This window comes from Equus przewalskii, chromosome 12, assembly GCF_037783145.1.
Source record: "Equus przewalskii isolate Varuska chromosome 12, EquPr2, whole genome shotgun sequence".
In the NCBI taxonomy this organism is placed as follows: Eukaryota; Metazoa; Chordata; class Mammalia; order Perissodactyla; family Equidae; genus Equus; species Equus przewalskii.
Genome location: NC_091842.1, coordinates 8,225,232 through 8,239,898, shown reverse-complemented (window position 1 = coordinate 8,239,898; position 14,667 = coordinate 8,225,232). Strand labels below are relative to the sequence as shown.

The 14,667-nt window shown below is 45.4% G+C and overlaps 1 long non-coding RNA gene across 1 annotated transcript; it reads left to right on the top strand.

Annotated features, from left to right (window-relative positions):
• The first annotated feature begins 462 nt into the window (after window positions 1–462).
• Window positions 463–12,453, top strand: LOC139074699 (uncharacterized). The gene is made up of 3 exons (XR_011524350.1): window positions 463–553; window positions 693–861; window positions 8,311–12,453. It is a non-coding gene; the product is annotated as an uncharacterized lncRNA (long non-coding RNA).
• The last annotated feature ends 2,214 nt before the right edge of the window (window positions 12,454–14,667 follow it).

Below are 14,667 nucleotides of genomic sequence, written 5' to 3'. Positions count from 1 at the left end.
CTTCAAGGAGGAGAAGGTGGTCAACAGTTTAAAATACTGCTGAGAACTTGAGAAAAATGCTATGGAGAACTTGGAGAAAGAGATCTTGGAGATGACAATTAGCACTGGAAACCTTGAGGAGAACTGGGAGTAGATTCACAGTTGGGAGAGAGATGAGATAGAGCTTTTGCTTCTAAAAGATGTGGAGTGTCTCTAGGATAGGATCCTGGCTGTTCACCCCTTGAAAACTGGTAGCCAGCATCCAACCAGGCAGAGCCAGGGATGAGGCTAACATATCTTGGAGTGTGTGGTGCTATACCAATAGGCCCCTAGCTGACCCTGTGGTTTTGAAGCCCACCTCATGGTTTCCCTGCATGCTCATTCTTACTCATGAAGTGGGCCAAAGGGGAGAGAGAGGTAGCACTGGGCACCAGCAGAGGACTCAACCACTGTGGTTCTCATTTCCCTTTTTGCCTCTATTGACACTATCTGATGCACAGCAATCATCTAGACGGTCCTGAATACAGTGCTGGCTGGGGAACCATGCACAATGATTGCCACCTCAATTCCAACAGTAAGTTCTGGTCTATGTATGCAGCAACTTGTTCACTCATCAGCTGAGATGGCTTTGCTGGCATCCCTTTGGGGTTTGACTCTGCCCTAGACATCATTGACAATTCGGTAGGTTGATTCCTCTTCTTGGTCTTCTCTAGCTGAATGTACCTGCCTGGGTCCCAGGGTTATGTTGGAGAGATTATGGAGCCTGCAACCTCATCCCGGGAGTGAAAAGGATCAACCGAGTCTGGAGTTTTTAAGGGATAATGGTCTGGAGTTTTTAAGGGATAATGGTCTGGATTCCTGGGTCTTTCATCAGCTTCAAGAGTAAGTGCTGAGAAGGACATAAGCTCTATGCTAAAGGAGGGGCTGGAGTGGGAGTAAAAAGAGGTTAGGCAGCAGCTGCTTTATGAAGGCAGAGAAGAGATAACTGGCTCTGTCCTAAGTTAAATTCTCTTATTAATATTTGCCTTAGGTTTTATAAGATGTTGAAGAAACATGCTGTGGTAATCATGCTGGAAACAGATGCCTGACAGTGTAAGACAACTGGATTTACTAGGGCAGTGTTGGTGGCTTTTAGATCTTAAGGAAGCCTGTCCAACATTATAGGTACAAGGAAGCAGGGGTGAAATTTATAGGTGCTTGTGGGAGGTGAGGGAGGTGAGTAGGTGGGTGGAACTGGAGGCGAAGATTCCCTTGTTCCAAGAGAATAGATGAAATGGGAGTGTATCTTGAGTTTGGTAATAGCAATTAGGGGACTGAAGCTCTTTCATACCCTTCCCCTTACCTCCCATCCTCATTTGAGTGGAAGCTAAAAATCTGCCATGTGTCCTGTGTTCCTGCTATTACTGTGTTACTGCCATTGTCCCTGCTTCACAATTTTACAGGGTCTCATAACTTTAATCACACTTGCGTATTATAGATTTACTCAATCCCCATATGGACTCTGTTGGAGACAATAATATGGAAAATTACAATGAGATTGGAAACACCACTCATTTGCTGTACTGTCACCTGGCTCAGGGCTCTTTGCAGCTCTGAATTAGAGAACAGGCAGAAGTCAATGCAGAAAGTCAAAAGCAGTCTCAGTTTATCCTCAGCTTGATGGTCCCCCATCCTCACCAACAGCCAAGTTGTCACTGAGTCTGGCAGCATTAGCTCTTTGCCACTCCCAGGATTCATGCCGGATGATGGAAGTCCCAGTTCTCAAGCTCCAGACAATACATCTCTCTCTGACTCTAGACAACCTGAAAGAGTCCCCAAGCCCCATATAAGTAGTCCTATGGGCCCTCCCTCAACTTTGCTTCTGGGCCACAGGTCCTTCTTCAGCCTCTGCCTCAAGTCCTTGGTCCTCTCCTACTTGAACATATCACCAGCCACCAGGGCAGTACCTAGGGGCACGCCTGTCCGTGCCCCACTTAATCCTGCCCTTCTCTGTAGTCCAGCCTCAAAGGAGGAGGAAGATATTTCCTCCATGAAAGTACACTTTTTAGTTTTGGAGAGACTGGGTGTGGTAAGCCCAGCCCCTCCTTTTCCATGATTTCTGGGGAAATAAGATGTCTACTGAGAGCACATGTTTTTGATTGCACTCCGATGTCTTTTAATTGGTGAGTTTAACCAATTTACAGTTACTGCAATGACAGTATATAAATTAGAATTTGTTTCTTCCACTTGTTTCAAATTTTCCATTTATTGTACTTTCTTTTTTCTCTTTCCCTACTTTCCAATGAATGAATCAATATTTTTCTGATTATTTAAATATTTTACATTCTATTTTAGTCTTATAAACTTAGGCTTATATTTACTTACCACTGTTGATTTCTTAAGTCTATCAATATCTGTATATTTCCCACTGAACAATACGAGTACTTTAGTATACTCTCACATCTCTTAATCTTACCCCATGCACCACCTCTACTATGTTGATATTATCTAGAATTTAGTTATGAGTTATATGAATATATATATTTTTCTTTTCTCTTGTCCTTGTTTGCCTCCTTTTTATTGAGGTATAATTTACGTATAGTCAAATGCACAGATCTTAAGTATATAATTAATTTGGAAAAATGTATATACCCATATAACCATCACCTAATTCAAGATAAAGGACATTCCATAATCCCATGAGTTTCCCTCATGTCCCCTTCCAATCCACTCCTTACCCCAGGGCCAACCGCTATTCTCGACTTCTATCACCATAGATTAGCTGGTCTCTTCTAGAATTTTTTATTAAAAGAATCATGCAATATGAACCTTTTGTGTTTGGCTTTCTTCATGCAGCCTGATGTTTTTGAGATTCATTTATTTTGTTGGGTTTGTCAGTAGTTGTTTTCTTTTTATCACAGAGTGGTATTCAGCTGTATGAATATACCAAAACTTATTTATCTACTCTTCCATTGGTGGATATTTCTCTTTTTCCAATTTGGGACTATTATGAAAAGGCTGCTATGGACATTCTTACATAAGTTTTTTGTGGAGATGAATAGAATTGCTGGATTGTAATTGCTCCAAGGGTGTGCTGGAACTTTTCCACTAGACACCTAAATGTCTACAAAAGCCCTCTCACAATTGTTAGAATTGGTGTTCTTTGTGAGGGAGATGGTAGAAAACTCTTATTTCACCATGTTATGATGTCACTCCTTCTGATTTTACACTGTTGTCTATGCAGGGTCTTGATCACATACCTGATGCCCAGTAAAAACCTCCAGGCTTCCACAGACCCATTCATCAGACACTTCAAGTGGCACAAGATTGCGGTTGTGGGATCAGTCATTGCAATTTGTGTGAATATACATCTTTCCACTTGTCTCTATTCATCCATAGAGCCTGAACAGGTTGCTTTCATCAAGTAGAAGGGGGCTGAGGGAAGATTTCTGTATCGTCATTCCATTTTCCTGTTTCAAAGCCAGGATCAGAAGTGTCATGGAGGGACAAATTCTTAGAAAGAGCATGAGCACATTGTATCCGGTAAGGGTGGAGTCCAAAACACTAGCACAAGCGTTTGTTTGAAGGGAAGATAGAAACCTGAGCTGCCCATGCTTTCTCTTTCCCTAAGTTGTTATATTTCTGCTCCAGCTCACCTGGCTCCTTTCCACTTTTTCAAACCCAGAAGGCCACTGTTTCCTCCATACAGTGTGCCTAAGGATACCTTACTACCCCACCCTACCTCAGTGCACATGTAGAAGTTTCCTCTTCCCCTTGGTTCTGCTGAAAAAAAGTTGACTTATTCAAAAAGAAGCATTTTCAGAAATAAATAGGGGGAAAAGCAAAAGAAAACTCAAAGATATAAATCTGTGTATTTACAAAGAACAAACCACTTATGTTAGGCTAAATAACAATTGTCTTCAAACTGAGTTGCTTCCACAGCTCCTTTTTCTGGGCATTTGTAAACTGTTCACCATTTAACCTGGGATAAGTTTATACTACTGTGACTAGTTCTGGTGAGATTGGGAATCTTAGAACATCCTTTCTTATTTTTTAGTTCTGTATCAGAGAACAGGAGATAGGAATTCAGTAGAGAAGTTCTATCTCAGAACAGAGTGTATATCTTAGGGACATGAGCCTGGCAGAGGAAAAGAATATCCCAAGAGATGGCATTTCCTGATATTACTATAGAGCCATAAGCCCTAAGGCCACCTTGCCCTGAACTTGTGTTCTCTTCTGCATCCCTCGGGTCCCTGTATATCCTGCTGTATCCAAGGACATGTTCTCTGACCTCTTCGCTTTCTCCCTATCAACCAGGTGGTTCCATACTAAGGTGAAATTCGGTTTCTTCATCTGCTGTTTTTACATCTGTTAGAATCCAAGCCTCATTTGATTTTTGGTCACTAAGATCCACCTCTTGACAGATCTCTCTGTCTCTCTCTCAACCTCGGTGAGAATGACATCACCCTTAGAGTCTGCTTCCCTCAAATCCCTCTTGCATTACTCACCACTTTGTATTATAAACACCTATTTTCTGTCTGTCACCTTTTGGTAGGGCCACTTCCTGTTCATCTTTATACTGCCAATGCTTAGCACATAGCAGGGCTCATTATGTATTGGCTGTAGCTAGCTGAAGAGAGAAAAGAGAATTAACATTTTTCAAGTCACTACTACATGGTAGGAGATTTATATGGATGATTTCCCTCTCTCAAACTTGAATACACAGGTATGTTGAGGCATATTTGCCAGGAAGCCAATGAGGCTTAAGTTTCAGAATCCTTCACTTGCACAGATCCATCCCAAGGCCCTGGGAGGGGTGCTAGTAACACCATGTGTTTTCATAAAATTTACAATAGTAAAATATTTTAACCTCAAACTGTTAAGACCATGTATCTTTCTATCAACTCCCTCCATGTCAGGTGATGTTGGAGTGGTCATAGGCATTTTTTAAGGCCCATTAAGGGAAATTTGAATTGAGGAACATTTAGTTTTGATTTATTGTGGTTTACAGTTTATTCCTGTGTATTGTTGAGTTATACCTAAATGTCTCGGTACAGGAATGGCTTCCAGGAATACTCCTACTCCACAGTGTGCCAACCCCGCATCGTGACACGGTCCTATCACGTGTCAGAGGTCCTATCACGATACGAATGTTTCCTATGACACTCAGCACCAGAAATATGTGGGTAGCGGAGGAGAAACAAGGTTTGAAACAGCCTTTCCCTTCTTATCACAAGATGTTGATGCATCTCCAGGCACTGAATCTGCATCCCAGGTAGAAATAAAATAGAGACAGCACCAGCTTCATTGGTCCCTTTTATTAGATGAGTGAAAGCTGTCCCAGATATGTCTCATCAGACCTCGCCTTATACCTTATTAGCCAAGATTGGGAAGCTCTCAAGAAAACTGGGAAAGTGTGGAATGCGAATGTCATGATTGGCTCAGACAAATAATAATGCATCACATGATAACAAAGGAACACATTTGACTATATTCTGCCCAAAACAAAAATGGAATATGGATAGATGGCCAACAGTGTCTGTCACAAACACCCTCCTCAGGTCTAGACCTTGGGAAACCCGCCTGCAGGACAGCCTGTATCTGCACAAGAGACACACTTATAGAGAAGCACTGTCTTAGACACACAGGCCCTGAGAGTTCAGAGATGGAGGAACAGAGAGAAGGGCAAGAAAGCTCCCCAGAGTCAACAGGACTCTCAAATTATCACTGCACCGGACCCACACCCAACAAATTTAGAAAATGATAGCAAATTCCCACCCTTCCAAGCCGTTAACCCAGAAAACAGTATTTTTTTTCTGGTTTACTTTCTCAGAGCTCAGTACTCAATACAATCAAGTCTCTGGTTTTCCCAAAAGGCAAAGCTGGGCTTCAGAGGTAGCTGGAGGAAAATTAGTAGGAAAAGGAGAGAAAGGCTTCTTGGCTTTGGCCTCACCAGATCATCAGTTGGTTGGCACTGCACTGGATGTCCGAAGTCCACAACCTATGAACTTATTGTGAAATTTCTCCTGCTGAGAGTGACTGTGTCCTCTGCATATGGTAGCAGTAGGGGAATTCCACCTCTGCATGCTGCCTGCTCTTCCAGAGAGTAGGGTGTGGAACAATCTCTTCTTTTGGAAAAATGGAGAAACATGCAATAACAAAACCTTCATCATCGGATCTTACTTGAGGAGTCCTTCTTCCCCACTTCGTGTATGTTTCAAACATCTTAATTTCCTGATTGCCGTTAAGTTCCATAGTCCCAATATCCAATTGCTGCATTAGGTGTGGTTTCTGCAAATGGCACAATGGAAAGAAATATATTGCCATATCTTGTCTGTAGGCATCTTACGTGCACTTTTCAAAGGCTGTGGCCACTGCTTCTTGCACAGGAATTGCCTTGTCCCACGAAACACGTCTCCTGGAGGCAGTTTCTCTCAGCAGGTTCCTGAACTCAGTCTGGTGGTTCCAAGGCTTTGGCTCATGTTAGGAATATTCTCCCATTCTTTTCCTACTAAGCCAAACCTGGGTAATGTGCCCAGCAGGGAAAGGGGAGAAGACTATACGTCCAGACTCCATTACAGGTGAGAGTAATCAAAGAGTGTAAACGAAAGTTGTCAGGTGAGACTTCTAAAGGCATTTTGGTGTTCTGCTTTTCCTCCTTCCTGCTCTTCTGACAGCCCCTGCAAGGAGAGGTGTCCATTTGGAAATCACCAGCGTCTGTGGTCAGGGGGTAGGGAGAATGGATGCGACCCCACTGAGTGAGCAGGGAGCAGAGACTGCAGCCTGGAAGCCAAGCAGAATAAAGGCAGAGAATTGTCCTAAGTCTCAGGGAAGCAAGCCTCCCTGGGTGGACAGAGAACAGGAGTGAGGGAGAGGAGACAGTGAAAGCAGACTGGATCACAGTGAGCCCTACTGTCCCTGTTATCCGAGGTGGGGCTGGGGCTAGAGAGACCCCAGGGAAGAGGGAGACATTTTTTAAGATGGGACACCTAGGCATCTGGTCTCCAGCAGAGAGAGTCGGGGAAAGAGGCAAAAACAGGGTCCCAGAAGATGGCTGGATGGGGGACAGAGAAGAGTGGAGGGACACCTCCTCTGAGGGGAAAGGGAGAGAAAAGGCTGTGGGAAGAGGCAGAGATGTTCAGGTGGGAGGGCTGGCAGTTGAGATAGCTGCCGCTCCCTGGCCCCAAAGAGCCTGAAAGTCATCACTGGCTGCGATGAGTTCTGGAGGAACCAGCTGGCCCCAAGCACTGAGGCAAGCTGAGCCGGAGACACCCATCTCGGAGGCTCTCAGCAGCTCTTCACGTCTGGGGAACTCCCACTAACGCTTACTCCCCCATATGAGAATTTAGCACCAGGAAACCTTGGGCATTCCAGACTGATTTTTATGCTCCCTTTGGTCAGAAAATGAGAACCATATGTCCTTTCTACATTGATTGATTAGAAATAAATCTAAGATTCAACACAGTAGCTGTCTCAGGACATCTCTTGGAGGTATAGCCCAGTAGTCTCTGCAGTGAGACTGCCTGGGTTCAAATCCCTGCTCCACCTGCTACTATTTGCCAGTTTCTATTTGCATGATCTCTGGCAAGTTATTCAACCTCTCTGCACCTCTGTTTTGTCATGTACATAGGGGGAAAATAATAGTACCTCCCTCACAGAGTTGTGGTGAGGAACAAATAATGTATGTAAAGTGCTTAGAATAACGCACAGAGCAGGCTCTGTCAGTTCTTATAATCTGATCTCAGGCATTTGCTGCTGCTAGCAACCCACACGGCCCACCGCCACACCACACCGTGCCAGACACTGTCCAAAGTCCTGGAAGCCCTGGCGATAGGAGAGCAGGGCAGAATGGCCCTATCCTTTGGGAGCTAACAGAGTACCCGTAGAAGACAAACATTAAACAGATAACCTCACATGTGGCGAATGTGTAGTGGACATGAATTTGCAACCCCAAGGTCAGGTGTTTTCTCTACATCAACTTTAATCACATTCTGAGGACCTCTGCAGCTGGGCTGCTGGTGAGCATTCCCCTTGCCCAGGATCTTGCTAAACAAGTGACACCTTGACCATCAGGGGTCCTTCCTTAATCCTCTGTCCACAGTGGTCTTCCCAAAGCGCCCATTGTCCAAGCCTGTGTGGTCTTGGCCTCTGCTGGGAGGGAAGGCATCTCCACCTGGGTCCATCCCTGGGACCACCCTTCACCTGATTCCTGAAGCTCTGCCACCTCTACGGGGCACTGGGACCCCGATAGTCTTAGGACAGGCCGGGCTCAGTCATCTTTCCAGATTGCAGGAATATTCTCTCATCCTCCCCCTAGACTCCCATCAAAAGCAAATTCCCTTCTCCTTCTAGGACACAACCTCTTCAGTCAGTCCATTCCTTCATTCAACAAATTCATACTGAGCACCTGTTACCTGCATGGCCCATCTGTTGACACTGGGAATGTAACCATTATGGATTGAAATAGAGTCTAGGTAAAGGTTAAATGAGAGAGTTTGTTTAAATAATCAAAGTGAAGAACTCAAGTCCCGGGAAACAATCTAACAGAGTATTCTGAGGAACTGCTCCAAGGTCTACAGGTATGAGTACAATTTAAATGCATTTTACCAAGCAGTGCACCTGCAGGAAAGGGCTCACACATCTAATAGCCAAATACTTCAAAAAGAATATGAACAAGAACTTTTTGGTTATACACCAAACAAGGCTTGGAATGTCGGTGTTATCTATGTGTGGAGGAGGGTAAGGACGAGGGTCGTTACTTTTTCCTTCAATCTCTATGAAATGCAAGTGGAAAATGAGAGTCTGGGCTGGAGATCTAACTGTAGAAGTTAAAGTCAGGAGGCTGAATGAGACCACATGGGGGCAAGGGGGGGGGAGTGTGATTGGAAAAGAGGAGCAAGGGCTGAGCCTCCAATGTGAGGAGGTTGGGGAGAAGAGGGGCTCCCAAAAGAGCCTACCAGGAGAGGGAGATGTCCTGGCAACCAGGAAAAGAGGACATCCCAGCGGGGAGGGAGTGACAGCCGGGCTGATGATGGTCAGGGATGACAGGAACTGAGAATTAACATTGCATTTACCATTTCTGGGAGTGGTGGGAGTGAGAATCCAACTAGAGTGGGCTCAGTGAGACCAACAGGAGAGTTAACTCTTTGCAAAAGGCTCCAAGCACCTTATCCTATTAATCGTGTTTTTCATTTTCTGTATTTTGTGATGTTTTGAAATCTTGTTTTGAAATTTGGGGCCCTGTGGGACTGGGGTTAGCTCACTCCTAGAGATAGCAAAGAATTTGTCTGCCTTTGATAGGCAACCTACCCAATCCTGAGTCCACACCACCCCACCTCTTCTTGTCAGGCTCTTGCAGCCAGGACACCAGCTTCTTTCCTGAAATCATCCCAGGGCCAGGTACCAGACAGCCAGATACCACCTCTGGAGCCTGGAGCCTGCTGAAATTATTCAAACCCTCCACTCCTAAACCTGCTCAGCTGCCTACCCTTCCTTGCCCATTTCTTCCTGCAGAAACAGGAGTAAAGGACTTTGCCCACATTTTCCCCCTGCTCCTATGCCTCCTGACTGACCCTGGTGCTTCCCCTCGTGGCCCTGCACAGTGTTCCATGCCCCACCTCTCAGGCACTGTGAGTAACACACTGTCTTTTTGATGGCAATCATCTCCTGATCTGTTGGCATCATCATACCTAAATAAAATCCAAATCCTGGGTATATTTTAAAACAATTCTGCTTTCTGCACTGATGAAATCCCTGAGGCCAGGAAATTCAAAGAACCTGGATCCCTGAACTCCAGCTTCCAATCCCTCTCCTGTCCCCAAGCCCTCCTTGTCTCCCAGGAGCCCTGACACTGGACCAATGCCCTTGACTTGGAGAACTTTTTCTCCTCCAAGAGCCCCCTGTCACCTTAGCTGGGATTCCTTCCTATCGCACATTTCCATTAAAGGTTCCCCTCTTGCAAAATGGTTTCTCTTCAGGAATGTGACAGACAAGGTCCTCCCTCAGGGTATTTCTCCAATCTGGGTGGCTGAGGAGAGCAACAGCAGTCTGGGTAAGTGACACTGGGGCCTCCAGAAAAGGCATCCCTCATTCTATGCCTGTGGCTTTAGCCTCTTCTGTATCCACTGATTGTTTTGCTTACAAACAATTGCTTACAGTTGTGTCCCCCCAACAAAAATGCTACCCTGAGCTCCCAGCCCCAAAGCCCTCTGGCTTCTACCACCAAGACGTGCAGCACTCGCTGTCCTGCTCTGGCCACTTCTCCTCCACTGTTGACAGCATCCTGGGCTCGCTGGGTGCGAGGGGTGGGGGACTCCAAGCTTTGGCAGTGGTGGGTGTATCTGCATGACCCAGAGCCCCATGAGTGGCCATGAGGGGAGAGAGCAGGACTTCTAAGAGAAAAGGAGAACCAGAGCCTTGAGAAGGCAGAAAACATCTATCTTCTCCATGAGGCAAAATGCCTGGAATTCAGGAGAGTGATGTAGAAGGACAGGATACCTGGATTCAGGGCAGGGGAAGGGAAGGGAAACAGGGTGTCCAGATTATGCATAATCTCAACAATGAAGTAGATGGTCAGGGATTCTAATAGGAGAGTAGAGGTGTTTGAAGAGCAATGTGGAGATAACCTTGGCTGGAATTTAGAATTTGCCAGAGAATACTGGAGGAATAGTGTTGAAATTTAAGAAAAGAATCGTAGAGAAACCAGGGCTTTATCTTGTGAGATTTGGGAGACACTGAATGTTTTTAAGCAGACTTTCAGTTTATTGGACTGATTGGATTGAAAAAAGAAAACCAAAGACCAGTTATAAGACACTTGTATGGTCAGCATGTGAGAGATGAGAGGCTAGATTGGTAAAGAAATAGTGTCAGCAGAAAAAGAAGTATTATTGGAGGAATTGACTGACTGATTGGTTCTAGAATGAAGGGAGATGACCAGATAACTATGGATAACTAGAAAGTGAACCCAAAATGGAAGTCACTGGGGTGCCTGACTGGATGTGGGAGGAAGAGACAGGAGTGGGAGAAGTTAGTGTATTTACTTTATATCTCTTCATATTGGGTTCAAAAGGTGGGGAGGAGGCTTCTGGGGAGCACATGGATGAGGCATGGGATTGGAATTGAAATGAGATGTCAGAGTTTGGAACACAGTTTTGGTATTTATCCCCCTGAGGATGCAAGTTTAAAGAGGTGAGAGTGTCATGCAAGGTGAGTCTCATCTGAGTCTCCACCTTTCATGCACAAATTCTACAATATAACATAACGTGGTTAAGGAATGTGCTTTATTAGGGAAAGGGGCAACATGAGAGCCAAGAAAAAAAAGAACACCACACCAAGTTCCCTCCCCGACCTGTCCTCCCATCATTGCACCGAGAGGTGTGTGGGGCCCACAGGTGGATCTGTGCTCTCATGGAGGAAGCGCCCCCATAGCCCTGCCTTCTTACCTACAAACATGAGCACTGACTTGTTAGGCTTCTTGGCACAGAACTGTCTGGATGTGGGCTGCCTTTTGCTTATAGAAGTTGTCTGAGAATACTGACTGCCCCCACCTGGAGACCTTGAGATCTATGGGATGTTGTCTATACTCTTGCTTGAGGGATAAAGGCCCTCAACCTCCCAGGAAGGTTAGTCTGGGTGCAGATGCTCCCTTTGGGAAAAAAAGCAAGCTCCAGTCCCAGCTAATTCAATATTTAGGCAAGCTCAAGTGACCTCCCAGGGTCGCTTTGGGACAATTCTGCTCATGGCAGGGTGGAGAGGATAAGTTTCCTAAGCAAGAGATGTTAAAGATAGATAGAAGCTCATGATAGAAGGTTGGGACAACCAGAGCCTCTGTTAGCTGATCTGGCACCTTTCCATGTAATAGACAAAGGCACACTCCAGTCTGGCCATATCTGACAGCATCCACCCGGGGCGACTCATCATCTACAGTGAGGTGGACTTCCTCCTCTCCTTCATCTGCCCCCCTGAGCGCTTCTGCAGGTAGTGGGCTGAGTGGATGGAGAAGCTGGGGCAATGATCAAGCCTGGAAGCCCTTCCCCTCAGCTGTCTGTACCTCTTCTCTAATGCACAGGCAAAAAATCAACCAGGAAGAATTGAGATGTGGGTGGTGGGAGGAGAGTGAAGCCTGGCAGTGATCCAGTGCATCTTGAGAGGTTTAGTTCTCACAGAAAAGCAGTGCTGAGGGGATCGAGGGTGGGGACAGAGCCAGCAACATCTATCACATCAGTAAATATGAGGATTGTGATTTTCTGTGTTGGAGTCTCCATTTAGAGAGTCAATGAGCCTTGCAAAAATATGAGAGAGGGATTCCATTTCAGTTTATCAGAGCCATCCTGGTGGAAAGCCTGCCTATATATATAAAGACTATATATAGTCTATATATATAAAGACTTTTATGGACTGATTGGTAAAACAAAATACCTCTTAGTTCTAAAAATTAATACATGTTTTTGTAGAAAATTTGAAAAAGTAACAAAAAATTAACAAAGAAAATAAAAATCATCTAGAATCCCATGACTGGGAGATAATCACTTTTGAAGCATATATATTTCCAATATTTTTTCAACTGTAAAAAAATTTTCTCTCTTCCTTTTCTTTTAAACCTGAAATATACGTCATAGGCTTATTCCAAGGTCTTAAAGGACATTAAAGAGGATTTTGGGTGACGTCTGCAACATGGCAGAGTGAGCAGATTTCTTTGTCTCTCCCCCTTCAAACTACAACTAATTGGACGTTCATGGTTCAACAAAGGATATCCACACAGCACCTCAGGATGCCTGAGAGGCCCCCACTGCTATACATCAGAAGGTGGACGGACTTCCCCCTGGGAGGATGTGGAGATAGGTGAAAACTCTCCAGCCCCCAGACAGCCTAGTACCTGCAAGTGACTCTCTCCTGGCTGACATGCTCATAGCCTCGCCACAGCACTGAGGGTGGGCATATGTGCACATCTGCGGTGTGACTGTGGAAACAGCTGACTGCTGCCCTAAGCACCCCATGATTGCTCCTTAGCCCAGTGGGAAAATCCACAGTCCCACAACAGCTTCAGGGCAAGCCTCACTCAGCGTTAGCAGAGAGGTCCCACCCAGCAATCACAAGGCTGGGAGGCGCTGGGACAAAAGGGGTTCGGCTGGCTGAGCATTCCACCAGCTGTGTTTAGCACACACAACTCTGCCGAGGCCCTAAGGGGACAAGGGAGACCCAGCAGGACTGTGCAAGTAGGTGGAGATAATCGGAGCCCCAGCATGACTGCTGCTCAGTCCAGGGGGAAAATCCACAGTCCGACAGCAACTGCAGGGAAAGCCTTTACTCAGCCTTAGTGGAGAGGACCCACCCAGCAATCAGAAGGCTGAGAGGCCCTGGGGCAAAAGGGGCTCAGCTGGCTGAGCAACCTGCCAGCCGCATTTAACACATACAACCCTGCTGCAGCCCCGAAGGGGCAATGAAGACCCATCAGGACCATGCAAGTGGAAGGTGACAATTCAGAGCCCCAGCGTGACTGCTCCTTGGTCCAGGGGGGAAATCCACAGTCCCACAGCAGCTGCAGGGAAAGCCTCTGCTTGGCCCTGGTGGAGAGGACCTGTCCAGCAAGCATGGAGGCTGGGAGGTCCTTGTGAAAGAGGGGCTCGGCCCGCTGAGCAATCCACCAGCCACATTTAAAACACACAGCCCTACTGCAGCCCCGAGGGAGCAAAGGAGGCCCAATGGGACCATGTGAGTGGGTGGTGACAATCCAAAGCCCTAGCAAGACTGCTCCTTGGTCCACAGGGAAAATCCAAAGTGGAATGATATATTCAAAACTCGGAAGGACAAAAACTTGCAGCCAAGAATACTCTATCCAGTGAAAAGATCCTTCAAATATGATGGAGAAATAAAAACTTTCCAAGATAAACAAAAGTTAAGGGAGTTCATTGCCACAAGACCCCCCCCCCCCCCACACACACACACAAGCAATGCTCAGGAAGACCTTCACACCTGGGGAAAAAAAAGGCAAAACCCAGAGCAAAGGAGATAAGTAGAAGGACAAAATCAGAAAATTACAGCTTTCCATCCGCACAGGTTAACAAACACTAAGTATAACATTAAAGATAAAAGGAAGGGAAACACCAAGAATAAATATGATCTTGTCATTTTAACCACAAACTCACAATGCAAGAAGAAAGGAAGAAAAACAAAGATGACAATAACGACCTAGAAGAGGAAGAGGAAAGGGATGGAGTGGCTTATCTAAGGAAATAAGAGTCTATCAGAAAATGGTCTATCTCATCTATGAGATGTTTTATACAAACCACATGGTAACCAGTAAACAAATAACAAGAATAGACACACAAATTACAAATAAGAAGAAAGCCAATATAGAAAACTACCTCCCTGAATTGGTAGTCCAAAAATCACGGACAAGAAACAACAGAAATGCAAGACAACTGGAAAACAAGGGATAAAATGGCAACTTTAGGCCCCCACATTTCAATAATCACTCTAAATTGTAAATGGATTGAACTCTCCAATCAAAAGACACAGAGTGGCAGGATGGATTAAAGAAAAAGACCCAACAATATGCTGCCTCCAGGAAACACATCTCAGCCCCAAAGACAACAGAGATTCAGAGTAAAGGGATGGAAGATGATACTCCAACCTAATAATGAACATAAGAAAGCAGGTGTCATCATACTTATGTCAGACTTTAAAGCAAAACAGGTAAAGAGAGACAAA